The sequence below is a fragment of the Mirounga angustirostris genome, unplaced genomic scaffold, assembly GCF_029215605.1.
Source record: "Mirounga angustirostris isolate CCGP_5_RB_7025 unplaced genomic scaffold, mMirAng1.0.hap1 SCAF_5, whole genome shotgun sequence".
In the NCBI taxonomy this organism is placed as follows: domain Eukaryota; kingdom Metazoa; phylum Chordata; class Mammalia; order Carnivora; family Phocidae; genus Mirounga; species Mirounga angustirostris.
In genome coordinates, this window is record NW_026991713.1 from 112,299,272 (window position 1) to 112,317,748 (window position 18,477).

General features: G+C 41.2%; 1 protein-coding gene across 9 annotated transcripts in view; it reads right to left on the reverse strand.

The window, feature by feature from the left end:
• Positions 1–17,929, reverse strand: part of ZNF438 (zinc finger protein 438) — a 190,663-nt gene extending 172,734 nt beyond the window's left edge. For 3 of the 9 annotated variants that reach the window (XM_064591894.1, XM_064591893.1, XM_064591890.1), the window contains exons 1-4: positions 17,308–17,929; positions 15,314–15,500; positions 699–741; positions 18–161 (exon numbers count right to left, since the gene is read on the reverse strand). The gene's annotated coding sequence lies outside the window, so the exon portion shown is untranslated. Of the gene's footprint in view, positions 1–17; positions 6,275–15,313; positions 15,501–17,307 lie in introns of those variants that run through there. The other 6 variants (XM_054507314.2, XM_064591892.1, XM_045874249.3 and 3 more) reach the window with 4 other exon arrangements.
• Between the last annotated feature and the right edge of the window lie 548 nt (positions 17,930–18,477).

The following is an 18,477-nucleotide window of genomic DNA, read 5'->3' on the forward strand; positions in this document are numbered from 1 at the left end:
CGATGTACCATGCCTACCTCATAGTTCTGAGTGTCCTCAACATACCGCTTTGTAAACGCAGGGTGTGCATGCTGCCGTCTGGCCAGCTAGGTGCCTGCAGATGAAGGCAGCACATGCTGAACCCAGAGAGGGTGACCCGAGGTGATCCCGGAGATGGCATACTACAAGAGAGGCAGTAGCTACAATCAGTGCGGGGCTCTTCCACACTGTGAACTGAGAGCCTTGGGCTTTGCTTCAGGGAGTCAGGCAACTGCACTAAGTGGGCAGAACACAGCACTGCCGGCTTCCATTTCCCCCGCTTTCACCTGTCTTACATCATGGGCTTCCAGGGAAGTTTTTCAAAGACTAAAATCAGACTCCATCGAAAAGGTCTGTAAACCTAAATCTAGAGGAAGTCTTGGCTCGGCAGAAAACAGTGCGCATCACATCTGAAAGACTGGTGAGGACAAAATGGGAGAATGAATAATGAAGCTGGTGAGGGGCAGAGTCAAAAACAGGAAAGGGTGCGGCAGAAGCCAAGGGTCGGGGGTCAGACCTTTATCCACTGAATATAATGCTTATTGTGGAGTGGGTGTGTCTGCTTAAAAGAGCAGCAATGGGATCCTTCACCCAGAAGCATTCAACTCTGAAATCTTAAACTCCAATATGCTACTTACAGGCTACAATCTCTTACCCTTCTACATCTCTCAATTCCTTACCTGCCACCGCCAATCAAAACTCCACAGAACAGCCAACATGAGCCTTCAGAAAAGTAAAACAGATCATGTCACTTCTCTGATTCAAGACTTCCAATGGCTTTCCCATGACACTTGAATAAAATCCCAGGTCCTACTGCAGCCCTGAAGTATCACGGCCCTCAGTAATTACCACTCTCCTCCTCACTCATGCTCCCCAGTTTACCTGGCCACTCCTCAAGCAAGCTCTGGGCCAGGGCTCTGCCATGCTGTTTGCATACCCTGGGGTGCTCTTTCCATTGCTGTGTCCTAACTACATTCCAGTCTCTGCTCAGAGGTCATCTTTTCCAAGAGCCTTTTCTTGTTCACATTATCTAAAATAGCATCACTCTCTACCCCCTTACCCTTCATTTTTCCTTTTAACATTTTCATATATATGTTTTTCTACCTCCCCTCTAGAAGTAAGCTCTAACAGGGCAGGGACTTGGTTTCGATCGTTGTTTTGATCTAAGGAGCCACACCACAGAGAACAGTGTTTGGAAGATAAATGCTCAGGATTTATTGCATGAATGATGAAAGAATGAATAAATCATACTTGATCTTAATTATGTTTAAGATTCCAGTTTTTCCCCATGCCCTCTCTATTCTTTTCCTGATCCATCAGCCATGTTCCAAGCTTCACTTCCTGTCCACTATAAACCTAGGATCTGATTATCCAGCTTTGCCCACTCCGTTGCCTAAACATAGCTTTCTTGCTGGCTTGTCCTCCCCCTAAACCACTCTAAGAACCTACTTCTCCACTCCCACACCCAGACTAGAGATTGATGCCATAAAAGCCCCAACCAAGTGGACCAGAGACTCTGCAAATGCATGGTCTCCCATCTCAACAGGGCCCTTGCTTGCTGCTGCCCATCAGTCTCTTTGTGGGCTCCCAATCAACTCCCTCTCTCACATTTCACAGAATCAATTCTAAACTTCCATCACTTTCTTCAAGCTTCCTAGTCTTCCCTCTACTCAGCAAATGACATCTCCACAGAACCAAAAGAGAGGTTATTAGGTCAGACTCCCTCAATTTCCTCCACCCCTGACCAACAACCACACTCTTACCTCCTTCCTGAGAAAGTGGAGGAAGGATGCCCCTCATCCTCCCCAAAGCTAACCTTCAACCAGGGCTCCAGAACTCAAGCCACCCCACCTCCTAAGGAATCTGATGCCATCATTTATCCACCTTCCTCTTCTAAATCTTCCACTTCTCCCTTCTGACTTTCCCTCCACTGTACATAAATGTTTAAAGCTCTCCCATTATAAAACAAATGAACAAACGAACCTAATATACGCCCCCACATGTGATGTCTCTCTCTTGCCACTGTCCTAGTTGCGCCTTCCCTTCACAGCCAAGTATCTTGAAAAAAGGGTTTAAACTCATTATTTCTACCACTCCCACCACCACCCCCAATTCACTAGTCAACCTCTGCAATCTGGACTTCGTGCAAACACAAAACTCTCTCCAAAATACAATGACTTCTTAACTGAAAATTCATTCAGAATTTATTAGACCTGTCAATTTAATACTGACATTCTCAATTTTAAAATGCTTGTCTCTTGGCTTCAGTAACATTACTCTTTCTTGGTGTTCTCCTCTTTTGGACTCTTCTTTGCAGTTTTCTTTGCTATTGATGGATCTGAGAAAAGCCCCTTGCATCTGGTATAGCAGTTAAAAACCTGGGCTGTCTTAGCTTGGGCTGCCATAACAAAATACCATGAGTGGGTGGCTTAAAGAACAAAATGTATTTTTCTCACAGTCTGGAGGCTGGAAGTCCAAGATCAAGGTGGCTGTATAATCTGGTTCTGGTGAAAACCCTCCTCCTGAGCTGCAGACAGTTGCCTTCTCACTGTATCCTCTCATGGCAGAGAGCTCTGGGGTCTCTTCCTCTTCTTATAAGGATACCAGTTCTACTGGATCTATTGGAGCACCTTTATAACCTCATTTAACCTTAGTCACCTCCCTAAAAGCCTTATCTCCAAATATAGTCACATAGGGGATTAAGGCTTCAACATATGAATTGGGGGAACACAATTCATCCCATAGCAGCCAACAGTCATACAAGTATGGTAAAAACCCAATGTTCTATAACAACAATAACTGTACAAGTGTAAGAACTCTACAGCAACAAAGAAAATGGACAGCACATGAAAATATCAGGATACAAAATTGTTGCAAGAATATGTTATGCATATGAAATAAAAAGGAAATCACAACAGGAATGATGTTCAAATAAAGGAGTTTATTTCTAAATTCTTTGTTAGACAATTTGAAAGATAAACTTTCACAGAAATATATAAACGAAAAGCTTCAAGTGAAAAAAAACCACTAAGAACAATTCCAAACTGAATTTCCCATGTTTGTTTCCTATTTTCATCTCTGCCGTCTGTATTAACCAAGATATAGGCTGAACTGCTATAACAAGACCAAGAATGTAGCAGCACCAACGGAAGAGGAGTTCACTTCTCTCTCATGTAGTAGTCATGGGACTGAGGTTCCTTCTTTCCTGTCCTGCCACTCCCCTGGGGCACTGCCCTTGCCTGTATGATGGAAGCTGGCGCGCCCACACCTCATCCATGGGGGCGGAGCAAAAAGAATATGACAGACAGCAGATTTTTAATACGAATGTGGATGTGCACACATCACCTCCACTCCCATCCACTGGCCAAAACGTAGGTATGTGGTCTCTTCTGGCAAGGAGCCTAAGAAATAGGAGCTATGTGGCAGCAAAATATCAGAAATGGGAGTGCATCCTTCTTCCCACTCTGAAACATTCCTCTCCTTTTCTAAAGGGATAACCTGAAGTCCCATCCAGTTATTGGATTCAGCTCAAAGTCTAAGATCTCTGGGTGACACACAACCTCTTCAACAGATATCAATGTGTCTCTGTCCCCGTCCAATGACCTACAAACTAACAGACTTAAGTAACTTTGCTCTCTACCACCACCATTACAACCAATATACAATGGAATACAAATAAGATTAATGCAATTAAGTCTTCCATTCTGAAAAGAATGGCAAATACTATTCTTACCAATGATGAATACTGCTGGACAGGAATGGCAGTCCCCACTCTACCAGGGAAGCAAGTTCCTTGGTTAAACTGAGGTTCTGTGCTGGGGTGGGGGTGGGGGCAGGGGGGTCTGTAGGAAGGGGACGGATTCCCTTGTCCATTTGTCTGCTAGAGCCTGGCTTTGTCTCTGGAAGATACTTTCTTCTGTTATCCTTTCTGGCAATATATGAAGTGAACATAAGAGAGTATGTGCTCCAAAGAGGCAGGAAAGGGCTAATAGCCTATTTTCTGGGGGTACATGTTTGGGGGTCAAAGATTGCTTTAGTTGTCAAACAGTGTCAAACCACCACAGGTTTTGGCAAGCTAAACTTGTAGCATCTTTGCCAACATAATCCTCTCAAAACCTCCATAGGTCTCTTTGTCTTCAGCCAGTGCCACACGAAAGTAACCACAACTCAAAATTCAGTCTGATGGTAGATGCTAAGCTTGTCAATTCTGTCCTTCTCTATTATTAGCTGACCTCTGAGGCAGATGCATCCCTCTCTCCCTCAATTTAAGGTTAGTTAACTTGAGAGCATCTGATTCACACGGCAGGATGATTGTACCACCACCACACCCCATTCACATCAGGGCAAGCCATGTGACTTAAAATGTTCTTTCTGCCTGAATGATTTCAGGCTCAGCCACTCGATTAGCTGTGGCCAATAAAATATGAACAAAAGTAACACATGTCTCTTCCAAGCAGCTGGTTCTGCTATGTCTCCCTTCCCTCTGAAACAGAATAGCAATGTCCCCAAAAAGCCTATTCCTTTGGCTTGAAGTGGTAGAGGATGGTGGAACAGAGCCATAGACATGTCCTAAGTAAGAAATAAACCCTTGTTGTCCTAGGGAACTGAGACTCTGTAACTGGAGCTTTACCTAGCTTAAGTGACTGGTTCAGGTGGGAAGATAAATCCTTAATATGATCCTTGCCTAGCCTGGCTTCCACTTTGCTCTGGCCAAGAAAATCTGACGAAGGTTCCTAAAAACGAATCTAACTTCTTGCTGTTCGGGAAAAAGAAACTATTTTTTCCAACCCTGCAATACCCCGTATTACACTGTCCTTTCAGTCAATGCGAAGCATAGGCCACGGTCGTACAGAACTCCGTTAGCAAATTTATACCCCCTCTAAGTGCAAACTAGCTAATTGTTCTCTTACTTTACACCCTCTTGCAGTTCCTTGCTAAAGCAGCTAGTCAACTCGTGTTAGCCATCCTTCTATTTTTTTTTTAATTACATTAGCACTCTTTCTAATTTTTTTTAAAGATTTTATTTATTTGAGAGAGAGAATGAGAGAGAGAGAGAGCATGAGAAGGAGAGGGTCAGAGGGAGAAACAGACTCCCTGCTGAGCAGGGAGCCTGATGTGGGACTTGATCCTAGGACTCCAGGATCATGACCTGAGCCAAAGGCAGTTGCTTAACCAACTGAGTCACCCAGGCGCCCCAACAGCAGTCTTTCTAACCACTCTCCTGGAGGTACAAACTGGACAGACACATCCATGCCCTTCCAAGTTATCAGAGGTGACAGCTTCACTAAGTGTTCTGCCATAGCATAACAAGTGTCACCAGTTTTCCAGCCTATAACATGGTGCCTACTGTCTGCTGGCTAACCACTCAGCCAGTACCATGCATTTTCGCAATTTATTATGGCAACACCCCACTGTGGGTACCAATTTTGGCACTATATTGGATATGGGGAAAGCTGCTGGGATAAAATGATGACAAATACAGCGGCTCAAACAAGAAAGTTTATTCTCTTCCTGGAAATAGCACAGGGATAGGCCGGTGCTTTGGGGAGGGTGAGTAGTAGTTGGTTCTGTCCCCCATGGTCATCTGGGGACCTAGGCTGACTAGGGATGGCTCTGCCACCCTCATCACAGGATGTCTACCTCTGGGTTCAAGGCAGCTGTTGCCATTCTGGTTGTTGCTGCTTTCTAGTCAGTAGGAAGCGGGGTGGCATAGAGAGAGGAATAGGACTAGCACCTCATCTTTAAGAAGATAACCCAGAAGTTGCACATACCACTTTTGCTCACATTTAATTGGCCCAAACCTAATCACGTAGACAATCTCCTAAAGTCAGGGGAAGCTGGAAAATACAGTCTCTAAGAGAGATTCAGATACGAACAGAGAAAAGGATATCCTAGATACTGGGGAAGAATTAACAACAGTTTCTGCCATACCTCACACAATCTATTCTCAAGAGTCATCAGAAATTTTTTTAAAAACATATTTCAGATTTCAGACTGTGGCACCCTATGTGCAAAACCTCCACTGGCTTCCTCTTTCACTGAGCATAAAAACCAAAGTCCTCCCAACGGCCTACAATCACCATGCAATCTGCTCCCTCCATTACCTCTCTCACTTCATTTCCTAATACTCTTCCCTTAAAATAAACACCAAATGTATTAAAGATCTAAATGTGAAAGGTAAAACTATGAAGCTAATGAAACAAAAAGTAGGATGATATATTTGTGACCTTGGAGTGATAAAAGTTTCTTAAGATCTCAAAAGTATAAACAACATGGGAAAATTCTGATGGAACTGAAAGAATTGATTCCATCAAAATTAAGGACTTGTTATTCAACAAAAAACATTATAAAGTTAACAGGCAGGAGACTGGAAAAATATGTTTGCAACTTTAAAAAAAAAAAAAAGCATTTAATATCCAGTGTATGCCAAGAACTCTTTAAGATAACAAGAAGACAGGAAATGCAATTAAAAATTTGGTAAGAGACAGCAGCAGACAATTTACAGAAGGTAAAGATAAACTATAGAATGCCCCATTAAATTTGACTTAAAGATAAGCAATAAAAAAATTCAGTATAAGTATATCCCAACTAATGCAAGGGTATATACTTATACTCAAAATTTATTTGTTGTTTACCTAATATTCAAATTTAACAGGTTGTCCTATATTTTTATTTGCTAAATCTGACAACTAAAGGTGAAATCTGTATGGCTAACAAGTAAATGAAGAGAAACTGAGGCTCACTGGTAATTAAAGAAATGCAAAATAAAACTATGAGATACCATTCTATACCCATTATATTAGCAGATAATGGGTTTTTTCCATTTTACTACAGAAGATCATCTAACTTAGGATTCTTTTTTTGATCACTTCACTAGGCAATAAAAGCCCAACTATTTACTGCATATGCACAGAGAAAAACCACATTTCAAATCCATTATTTCACACACATAAATAAAGCACATAAATAATCCCAGTAACCATACTCAGGCATCGAAGCTATCTTTTTCCTAGAAAATCTAAGTACCTACTTAGTATAAATTTGTAAAATTTAAATGTTGAGGATAAAAATGTTTGAGTATCATTTAGTAATTAAGCAATAGCACTTCATAAACAATATATTAATTTTAGTACTGGGTTGAGATTAAGCTCTGAAGGTTAACTATCATAGCAGGTCAGAAATTTGGACTGTAAACAAATACAAGAATTAGGCTTCACATTTTCAAAGAGCTTTCACATAAAAATGCTTTATCCAAATCATAAATGTAGCTTTATCACTGGATAATACTTGTCTAGAAGGCAGAGAGGTATGGCACAAGCTGTAGGTCAAGGAAGGAAACAGGGGCTACATATAAACATGACAATACCCGCTACCCATTCATTCTTTTTTTTAAATATTATGAGCTTATTTCATATGTAAATACAGTACACAGGGTATTTTTAATAAAACTTCAATACAACAAAGAAAGTATACCAAAAACTAATTTTGCCTTCTCTAACTTCTAATACAAAGAATGTCCTCTGAGTTTATTTTAGCATCTCAAAGGAAAACATTTTTAAAACTAAAATATTACTGTGAGAGATCAATTTAGAAAATTATCTACTTTTTGTCAGAGTTCCAGTAAATAGTCATAAACAGCTCTTTATTTCATTCTGAATAAAAATATTATAAAATAAAAATTAAACCAAAATACTTTATAAAAATGGTACTATAATTGTGGTAAAATGATTCACAGATACTAAAATAATTCAGCCTACCTTATATAAAAGACATACACTATAATCATTAACCTTCTAAAATGCTGACAAGAATAATTGTTAATTAACTTTCAAAAAGTCATCACTTCTAGATGTATCTCTAACAACAGCAAAAACAACAAACTTTCAGATCTATAAGTCAGCATCCATCAAGACTACTTTTGGCAGGCATATGGTAAGATGCACTCCCACGAGAGAAAAAAACAGACATAAAAGTAACAGCTTTCACCATAGTGTTTAAAGATAAGCAATACATTAAAGTATTTCCATAAATAACGTATTACCTTTTTAACTATATATAAAAATAATCCTTGAAGCCGCCTGGGTCCCAAATAACATATAATCCTTTGAATGGTAGATAGAAAACAAATGACAGTCACTGCACTCATTTCTTTTTTTAAAAGTTTGAGAAGAAAAGCAAAATCAGAAGTGTATATTAGCGCAACTGCTAATATAAATGTTTGACACAAATGTCAATGGAAAATAAAAGTACCTATTCTCCAGCTACAAGAAAGGAAAAGATTATTCTTTGGCTCTATTCCAAGCTGGGAACAAGTAACCACAGAACCGGTTTTAAATATGCCCCAGTCTATCAATCCTTAAACTCCAGTCAACATTTCCACTTAAGCACTCAGCTGAGGAAGTGAGCCGATCAGCAACTGCCTTGCTTCTGTACCTTTGCTCCTCAAACGCCAGCCAGTCCCCAAACTCTAAGTTTAAAGTTGGCCAATCCCTAAATTGTCTCACTGAAAGTAAGCCAATCCTAAAACTCCATGCTTCTTTAAAACCCTATTTAAATACATCTCTGCCTGCTTCAATGATTATATTCTGCAAGCATAGCTCTCCCTTGCTTAGCAAGTATGAAATCCAGCTCTGTTTCAGTTACACTTAATGGTGGTCTCTCCCCTCAATAATACTAGAAATATTATGGTAACTTGGATATAGCATTTTTCTTCACGGAGGTAAGAAAAATATTTTTATGCTAATTCAGTCGTATGGAAAGTTGAAAATCTTCACCTTTTAAATATAATTATAATCCTTCATGCCCAATACACAAATGCACTTAAAAAAAACTCTTTTTCCTTCCCTTCTCAGTCCTAGACCCACAGTTTCATACTATCAATTGTCCACATCCAGCCAGTGGATGTATTATAGAAAACATTAAAATTTCCAATTACAGACCTAAAAATACAGAATTGGTGTTTGCCACAAGGGCAGGAGGTAGGGGGATAGGTAAAATGGGTGAAGGGGAATGGAAGGTACAGGCTTCCAGTTATGGGATGAGTAAGTCCCAGGGATGAAAGGGACAGCATGAGGAATATAGTCAAGATATTGTAATAGCTTTGTATGGTGACACTTGCTGTGTGCACAGCACAATGTATAGAGTTGAGGAATCACTATGTTTATACACCAGAAACTAATTTAACATTGTGTGTCAACTACACTTCATTAAAACAAATAATCTGCTTTTAAAAATGGGCAGAGGATCGAAATAAGCATTTTTCCAGAGAAGACATACAGATGGCCAACAGGAATATGAAAAGGTGCTCGACATCACTCATCATTAGAGAAATGCAAAGCAAAACCACAATGAGATACCACCTCGCACCTGTTAGAATGGCTATCATCAAAAAGACAAGAGGTAACAAATGTTGGCAAGGCTGTGGAGAAAAGAAAAGGGAAGCCTTGTGCACTATTGCTGGGCATGTAAACTGATGCAGTCTTGTGGAAAACAGTGTGGAGATCCCTCAAAAAAAGAAAACTAAAACTACCATATGCCCCAGCAATCCCACTTCTGGGTATTAAAAACTTTTCTTCCAATTACTGAAACTCACATCAAGAACTGAATTTCACCAAATAATCTTCAAACAAAATAATAACTCATCAAATATTTGAGTAGATACTGTTTTTGAAAGTAAGAGAGCCTGAAATAATATGGTTTCTAATTTAAAAATTAGAATGAATGGAAGTCCTATTCCAAATCTAAATCCCTCTTTCAAAATGGCAAAGTGAATCATGCCAAGTAGGTCGCCTCACCCAAGTATACTCAAATACAGCTGAGAGCCATCTCTTCACACTGCTTTTGCACTTAAGTGTGCTCAAAAAATAAACTCTCCATAGCAAGGAGCACTACCTTATGCTCTATCAAAACTCAGTGAAGATTCCACTCAAGTCACAGTAGGATGACAAATACTGAATTACCAACTAACTCAAGTGACAACATGAACATCTGACTACGTGTTGTAGGAAACCAGAATGTCACCCCCAAATATGCCATTTTGATATTTTGATTATTTTGAATCAAAGGTACTTAAGTAACAGCAGGTGCAAGGACACTCTGACTCTCCTTTTTTTGTCCTCAAAGTAAAAGATAAAAAGCTCCCATGTGAAAGGTATCCTCCCTTGTACCAGGAGGAAGGCAGACATTCTTATCACCAGAGATGGGGAACTAGGAGCTGAGAAACCTGTACAAAGAAATCTTATTAAGCTAATCCTTCTCTTCCTCGTTACTTCTTCACCATTTACTACCCCTAGCCCAGACTCCTCTGGGTCTTGTCAATTCTTCACAAATTTATTGTTTCTTTGTCTAAAATGTATAAAAGCTTCCTATTCTGGTTACTTCTTTGGGTCTTCATTGAAGGTTCCCCTGTAAAAGTTTAATAAAGTTTGTATGTTTTTCTACTGCTAATCTGTCTTATATCAGTTTAATGCTTAGGCCCAGACTGAGACCCAAAGATGATGGAGACTTTTTCCTCCCTTAGTGTCAAGAGACCTACTTAGTTAGGTTAAGCATGGATTTGGTGAATTTATCCAGAAACTGTCAAATTTATTTATTAGAGAATATCTGGAGAGGCAGAATAGGTCAGTGAAAATAGGCAAAACTACATTATGAGTTGGGTGACCTTAAGTAAGTTCCCAGTTTTCATAAGACAGTCAGGAAGATCAAATGAGACAACTAGTAACTTTAAAAATGTCCTAGGGTGCCTGGGTGGCTCAGTTGGTTAAGCGACTGCCTCCGGCTCAGGTCATGATCCTGGAGTCCCGGGATTGAGTCCCACATCAGGCTCCCTGCTCAGCAAGGAGTCTGCTTCTCCCTCTGACCCTCCTCCCTCTCATGCTCTCTGTCTCTCATTGTCTCTCTCGCAAATAAATAAAAAGCTTAAAAAAAAATAAAATTAAATAAATAAATAAATAAATAAATAAAAATGTCCTAAGCATCAAAACCTCTGAGAGTCCGAGATTTGCTTTTGTCCCTAACTTGCTACAATATATACAGCACATCATTTGATCTAAGTCTGTTTCCTCATCTGGCAAGTAGTGAGGATAATGCATGCCCTACACATTTCATGGGGTGTTCATGAAAATCACATATAAAAATTAATATGAAAGGATTTCTGAAATATATAAACAACCGCATAACTGTGAGATAGTTAATTCAATATATGAAGGAGATTCACACTAGCAAACCTGTTACAACCCAGGACTGTATAATGCCCAAATTAAATTAATTTTACTAAGAAAAAAAATTCATAGCTAAAAACAAACCAAAAACACTAGACATACTGGCAACCAAAAAAATTCAAGGCTATTAGCTACAAAAAATATTTTCCTTGCAATAAATGAACCAAATTGGCTCAGCTCTCCAACAAACTAAAAGCAGTTCAGCACAATCTTTTGTTCAAGTCAGGTGTTTACCACTACAACTACTGCCTCAACCTCTAAAGCATCAAAAAAAAAAGTAAGGAAGAAAGAAAAAAGTTACATATTGCAGGGTTTCTCAATATCCACAGTATTGACATTTTGAACTTAATAATTTTTTATTGTTGAGGTTGCCCTGTGCCTTGTAGGATATTTAAGAACATTCCTGGTCTCCACCAACTACATGACAGGTACAATGCCCTCAAACATAGTTGTGATAACCAAAAATGTCTCTAGACATTTCTCCAATGTCTCCAGAGTGACTTGGGGGAAGGAACAAAATCATCCCCAGTGGAGATCCACTGAGGTAAATCAGTAGTTCCATATTCCATATATTCCAGTATTTACATCACATTTATGTAGAATGCAACTTCAAGCTAGCACTTTTGCAGTATAAGGACCAAAGAAAAGAATGCTGTCTATAGGATAGTAATATTTAAGAATTATAGCTATGGTAGGGAGTTATGGTTAAATTATCCCTTCCATCACCATGTTGTTTTTGCTTAAACCTCTCTAAGAACTTTTTTCTTGCATGTTCTTTTGGGATAACAATTTGGTTAATCTGTCACTAAAGCTTAGTCTCCACCCAGCCTTACTAATTAACAGTCATTATTATTTATGTGGGGAAAATATCAAGCCTCAAGATCTTAATTTCTAAGTAACCATGTATCAAATGAATCAAATTTAAGTGACACTTAACTGCTTACATTATTTAAATATATTCAAACATTACAATGCTAAAGCAAAAGTACACAAACTAGTAGTATTCAGCTATTACTGCAAATACACTATGAATACACTATGTGTGTGTATGTATATACACTATATATATATATAACATGTATACACACACACACACACATATATGAGCTGAAGGTAATAACAGAACAGTGTAGATGTTATATCTATATATACATTATATATACATTATATAGAGAGATATAACATGTATATACACACACACACACACATACACACACACACATATATGAGTTGAAGGTAATAACAGAACAGACTAACAGAAACTATAAGAAGTTTAAATGTTAAAAAATATTTAGTGCCCGGGGCGCCTGGGTGGCTCAGTCGTTAAGCGTCTGCCTTCGGCTCAGGTCATGATCCCAGGGTCCTGGGATCGAGCCCCACATCGGGCTCCCTGCTCCACGGGGAAGCCTGCTTCTCCCTCTCCTACTCCCCCTGCTTGTGTTCCCTCTCTCACTATGTCTCTCTCTGTCAAATAAATAAATAAAATCTTTAAAAAAAAAAAAATATTTAGTGCCCACTACATGTTATCAGTGGGCTAGACGTAATTTTCTACGAGACAATTTCCATACACTTACATTTGTATTCTTATCTAGTAGTTTCTAAATTTGCTCATGTAAACATAGATTTTTAAAAGAATCTGGATTTTATAAGTTATCTAGGATGGTCAGTGTTAGAAAGAGGGGCTCCTGTCTTCAAACAGGAAGACTTACCATTATGCCTGCCCTGCTGGGAGCTTTCTAGCACAATTAAACCATCAACCTGCCCTCACTAAGCCTGAACTTAAAAAATGACAAAGCCTGAGCAATCAGCAGCCCCTTCAAGATACTTTATACCATATATGCGTATCTGATATTCCTGGGAAAGCTAGCTGCAGCTGTGGGATAAAGAAATACTAATCATTTCAACCCCATTAAATTTAGGGAAGCCATGGTAGCAGATTTAAGGTTTTGTGAACTGCAAAATGAAATGGCACATTTCTACATTTATATTTGTGGAGGGTTCCCATTTAGAGTGATGGTGGACTTGATTATTCATATCAACTATCCTACTAAAAGCTAAAAAAGCTAAATAAGATATAATTTTATATATTGCAAGAAAAAACTCTGAAATTAATCACAAAATCTACAATGGTGTAATTTTATAAAATTTTTTAATGGTTCAAATTTGAAATACTCACGTTAGGAAGTAATAAAGTTGTGACAAATATATGACGTTAGAGTATACCCCTAAAAAGATCTACAGAAATAAGATACACATTTTTGTGCATATTGTTCTAATTTCCATGCTCTACAATGCTCCAGATAGGAGATGTAATCTATAACTCCACCTATGACATATACCACCAGATCCCCTTTCCATGACAAAAAAAGGTATCTCAATGTTAAAGAGATGATCAGCAGAGAAACTGAAACTTACTCCAGTATGTGGAACTTTGGCGTGATACACTTAATCCAGTGGAAACCTGCCTAAATACCTCACACAGCCCCTCCATCACCCTGCATTATGCAAGATGCAACATTTCAAGCCAACTCCCTTATTTCACTAGTAAGTCCTGTCAACACTGAGGTAACAGAACTGGAAAAACTCATCACTCCACAATGATACTAAAATATCAGAATTTATTTCATTTGGTAAAAATTACATCATTGCCAAATAAAGCTAATGCAAATATAGTAAAATATGCAAGATTATGAGTAATTCTTTTGTTGAAGAGGACTCTTGGGGAGCCTCAAATTCACTGTGCAATTGCTTAGGCATTCTTTTGCTCTTTCGACCCCGTCATGCCCCATCCCTCAAGTATATGGGGTAGAGGGGGCTGCAGAGGCCAGAATGAAATGATCAGCATGCATTTATGCATTTGGTCTACTCTGGTTTTATTCCCACAGGTTTTTCCTCAAACTGCTTCTCCAACGAGAGTGCTATGTTTTATTCATCTCTGAACTCCCAAAACTTAATCAAATGTCCCACATATAAAGTCATTCCTAATAGCTACTACAGGGCAGCCCTGGATTAGGAACTAGTGACAGAGAAGTAAAAAAGATACAGACCTCACTTCACAGAACTTCATGGAAGGGGGATATTGGATATTGGCTGTGTGAACTGAATCAAAGTAATTAAAGTCCAGTCAGCACAGTCTAACTGCCTATGTTCTTTTCCTCCATGCCAACCCAGGCTTAGATAAGGAACAAAAGCAGGCTTTCTCTTCAGAAATATAAATGTGAGTCTCCAGCTCTGACCATTGCCCTGAGTTCCAAATTCATATATCCAACTGCCTACTCAACAAGTTGACTTACAGGTAGTTACAGACATTGACTGTGTGGAGTCTGAAGCCAGACTGCTGCTGGGTTTTGAATCCTGGCTCTGTCACTCGCAAGCTGGGTGATTTTAGGCAAGTTGCATTTAACCTCTCTGTGCCTCTGTCTTCTCATTTGCAAAATGGGGACTATAATGGTCCCTAGCACATACAACTATTATAAGGATTAAATTAATTAATACATGGAAAAGTGCTTAAAACCCTGCCTAGTACAGTTTATGCCTACAAAGTGCTTACTATTACTACTAGCTCTAGTATTACTGTTACTATGTCTAGAAGGCATCTAAAACTTGTCAAAACAGAATTCATGATTTTCTCACCAAACCCCTTCCAACCTGCTCAGTCAATAGCACTACTGTTCTCCCAGCCTAAAACCTAAGAAGTCATGACTTTTCTTTTTCCTCACACTCCAGGTTAGTTAAATCCACACCAGTAGCTCTACCCTCAAAAACATATCATGAACTCGACCACTTACTATCATCTCTGCAACTACTTCCCCAAGGCCAAGACACCAGCATCTCTCATCCAGGGTAGAGACACAGCCTCCTACCTCCCCATTTTTGATAACCCCCCCATGACCTTACAGTTAATTCTCCAACCAGTAAAAGTAAAATCAAATGCCATTTCCTTGATATAAACCTTCCAGTGGTTTTCTACCACACCTAGAATAACATTACTTCGCCATAGCCCCCATAATCCGGCCTGGTTCTCCAACATCATCTGCCACCACTTTCTCCCTCCCTTGCTGTGATCAAATACTCACCTTGCTATGCCTTGGCCACCTCAGGCTAGCTTCCCCCTCAGACCATTGCTCCTTTGTTGCGCCTGTTGTACAGGATTGTCATCCGGAGCGTGGACTCTGAAGCCAGATTGCCCAAATTCGATACTGGCTCTATCACATTTTAGCTGTACAACCTTGAACAAAGCTTCCTGTGTATCAGTTTCTTCGTCTATAAAAATGGAGATATTAGTACTTAACTAATAAGTAAAATGTAAAAATTTAGTGTTTAGAAGACTGCCTCACAGAGAGTAAGCTCCATGTAAGTGCTTAACTGCTCCTATGATCCTTGCCTGAAATGTTCTTACCTCAGGCTCTTCCGAATCTCACTTCAATTGATTCGTCACCTTTTTTGGAAGGCCTTCCCTTAACAGACCATAACTAAGACAACCTACCCTGTTCCCCCACTGTCATTCCCTTATCTTCCTTTACCTCATTGTACTTAATCACTATCTGAAATAATATTATGTAATCTTTGTAGCCTATTCACTGGAAAATGAGCTCCACCAGGTTGGGGACTATCTTGTCTGCTGCTCTATTTCTAGTTCTGACTCAGAACCTGACTTCTGAATAAACGTACCTCTTATCCAGGCTAGGGGACCTATGGGAATTTCTTAATAACAAGACCATACTTAGCCTTTCATTCTTACACTTGTGATCTCATTTGATCCTTGAAAAAGCAACAGCAAATACACCATCATCTCCCATTTTAGACAGATAAAGAAAATCCCAAATTTGGGTGACTTGTCTTTAGACACAAAGCTATTAATTGGTAGAACCAAAACTAGCACCCCTGCTTTCTAATTCTAAGGCTTCTCAAAGGAGGATAAACTGAATTTACAGAAATGTGATCTCTCAATCTCTGGAATAAATACTCCCTGAGATGTGTACAACAGTTTTCCCTTCAAAGTTCCTAACAAATACTTATCTCTAAATTTAAGAAGTGTTACAGTACTAACTCCTCAATAATGTACTAACCCTCGGCAAACCAAAACATTCAAAGTCAGATATGACGATGGGATATTCCAAGTCCACACACCAATAACCCCTAAAACTCAGTGTATCCGTGTTGAGTATAATGTACTAGTTCCAACATGACAAAATATTTCTCTGAAAAACCCAGCCAAGAGGACTTCATAATCGTCAAGAACATTGTGATAAGAGCACCAGTCATTTCTTGATCCCCGTTCCACTAAGTTCAGTGACAACCATTCAGATTGCCCATCAGACTCAAGTGCTGTCCATGATCAGATGGAGGGTGACTACGAGGGGGCGGAGGAGGCAGAACTGTTGAAAAAGATCCCTACCTATAAGACCTTGGTTAAATGGCCATTGGCCACCACATTCTCAGGATAACGATTGTCTTTCTAAGCTTTTACCTAGCAAGTTTACATGCTTGTGTTACCTCACATGTTCTCACAATGTTCCTGGTTCTGTGCGAATGACAATTAGGCCAGGGGCTGCTTCACCTCCATTTTACACAAAAAGGAAACTGAGGCAGCAGGTGGTTATCTTTACAACTTTTCCTCAGCGATCTGGTCACTTGCAGGATCCCAAAGGAAGCCTAGATGTGGAGTCTCTGAAGACACCCTCCATTCCAGACTTCACATGTCAAACTCCAGGGCTGAGGGGGAAGCTAAGCCCCTTCATCAGGGATGGGGGAAAAAGGGGGTCGCTCCCATTTGGACCTTCCCGGTTCCTTCCCTGTCCTCGCTCGCCGGCCCCTAGAGCCCTCTCGGCCCCAGGGTGGAAGTGCGGGCCTGTCCCGCGGGGCGCGGCCTCGCCTCCTCGCACTCCCGGTCCCGCCCGCCCTAGAGGGCGCGCTCCCGCTCTGGGCGGGGACCTGTCCCTTCACCACGTTCGGCGGCTCCCCGATCGCCCAAGAATCAAACGCCCGCAGCCACCACCGACACCGGGAATGCGAGCAGCAGGACGAGCACCGCAGGCCCAGGGAGCTGCAGGAATCCTCAGAAACTTACAGTTTTCCTACAGCGTGCGCGTCACGGCGAGGTGACGTCACGGGACCCGGCGTTCGGGGAGGTCAGGCCGCTGGGCGCCCGGCCGCACCGCCCCCACGGCTCCGCCCCGTGCGCGACGACGGGAAAGACGCCCCTTTCCTCGGCGGCCCCGCCCCACGCCGTGAGGCGCTAGGCGCAGGCGCAGACAGCCTGCGTGGCCGCCTTCTAGGGCGGGGGCTGCTTGAGAGAGCTTCGCTGGAAGCCTGTGGCCGGGGCAGGGGGCACCAATGGAAGGGGGCGTAGACACCCCCCCCGCCCCCACCGCCCCCACCGCTCCCCCTCCCCGGGAGCACAGCAAACAAGCTGTCGCCCAGGGGCCTGAAGTCGGACGCCAGGGTTGTGAGGTAGATTTTCCGCAGACATTGCCTCCCTTCCCTCACGTGTTCATTAAAAGTTCTCCACGTGTGGAAACAACCATTTGCTCCCCATCAGGTGCCTGCGAGCACTCGGGCGGGAGGAGTCAGCTCTCCTACGGGTCCCCGCTCCCATCCGGCCCCGCCCTTGGCTCCGCCCCAACCGGACTTGCCTCGGCTCGGCCCCGCCCACGCCGGCTAGACCCGTCCCCTCGAGTCCGCCCTTCCGGCTCCCGCTCCGCGCTCTCGCGGGCTCCCGCCTGTCCCGCCGTGTCCCGGCGCCACCTGGGAGGTTTTGGTGTCTCCTTCCTACTGGATTTCCCGTTTGGGCTCAGTGAAGCTACTTACAGGCTACCGTTCACCTCTGTTAAATTTAACAAACGGTGGTCTGGGTAAACAAATATGTACACTTCTTGGCCAGTGTGAACTTTCCACCACCTCCCACTCACGTGATCATACCTTCCTGTGCCCTGGGTCTCTGCTCTGCTTGTTGCTCTTCTTTATGCTCTTACAAATGACGAGTTCTGGTTTTACAAGATGGCTCAGTACAAGGGAAAATGAAGGCTCGAAGAACTAACACCAATATATTAATATTTTATTTCTGGCTTATAGGATTCCTACATTACTCTCAGAAGCAGGAAAAATGATAAACGTTTTGGTTAAAAGTGGCTCACACAAATCGGTCTTGGGGGAAAAATAATAGGAAAAACAGGCCTTGGAAATAGACTTTAAGGAGGAAATATTGAAGATAGCAAAGATCTCTTTTAAAAATGTATTT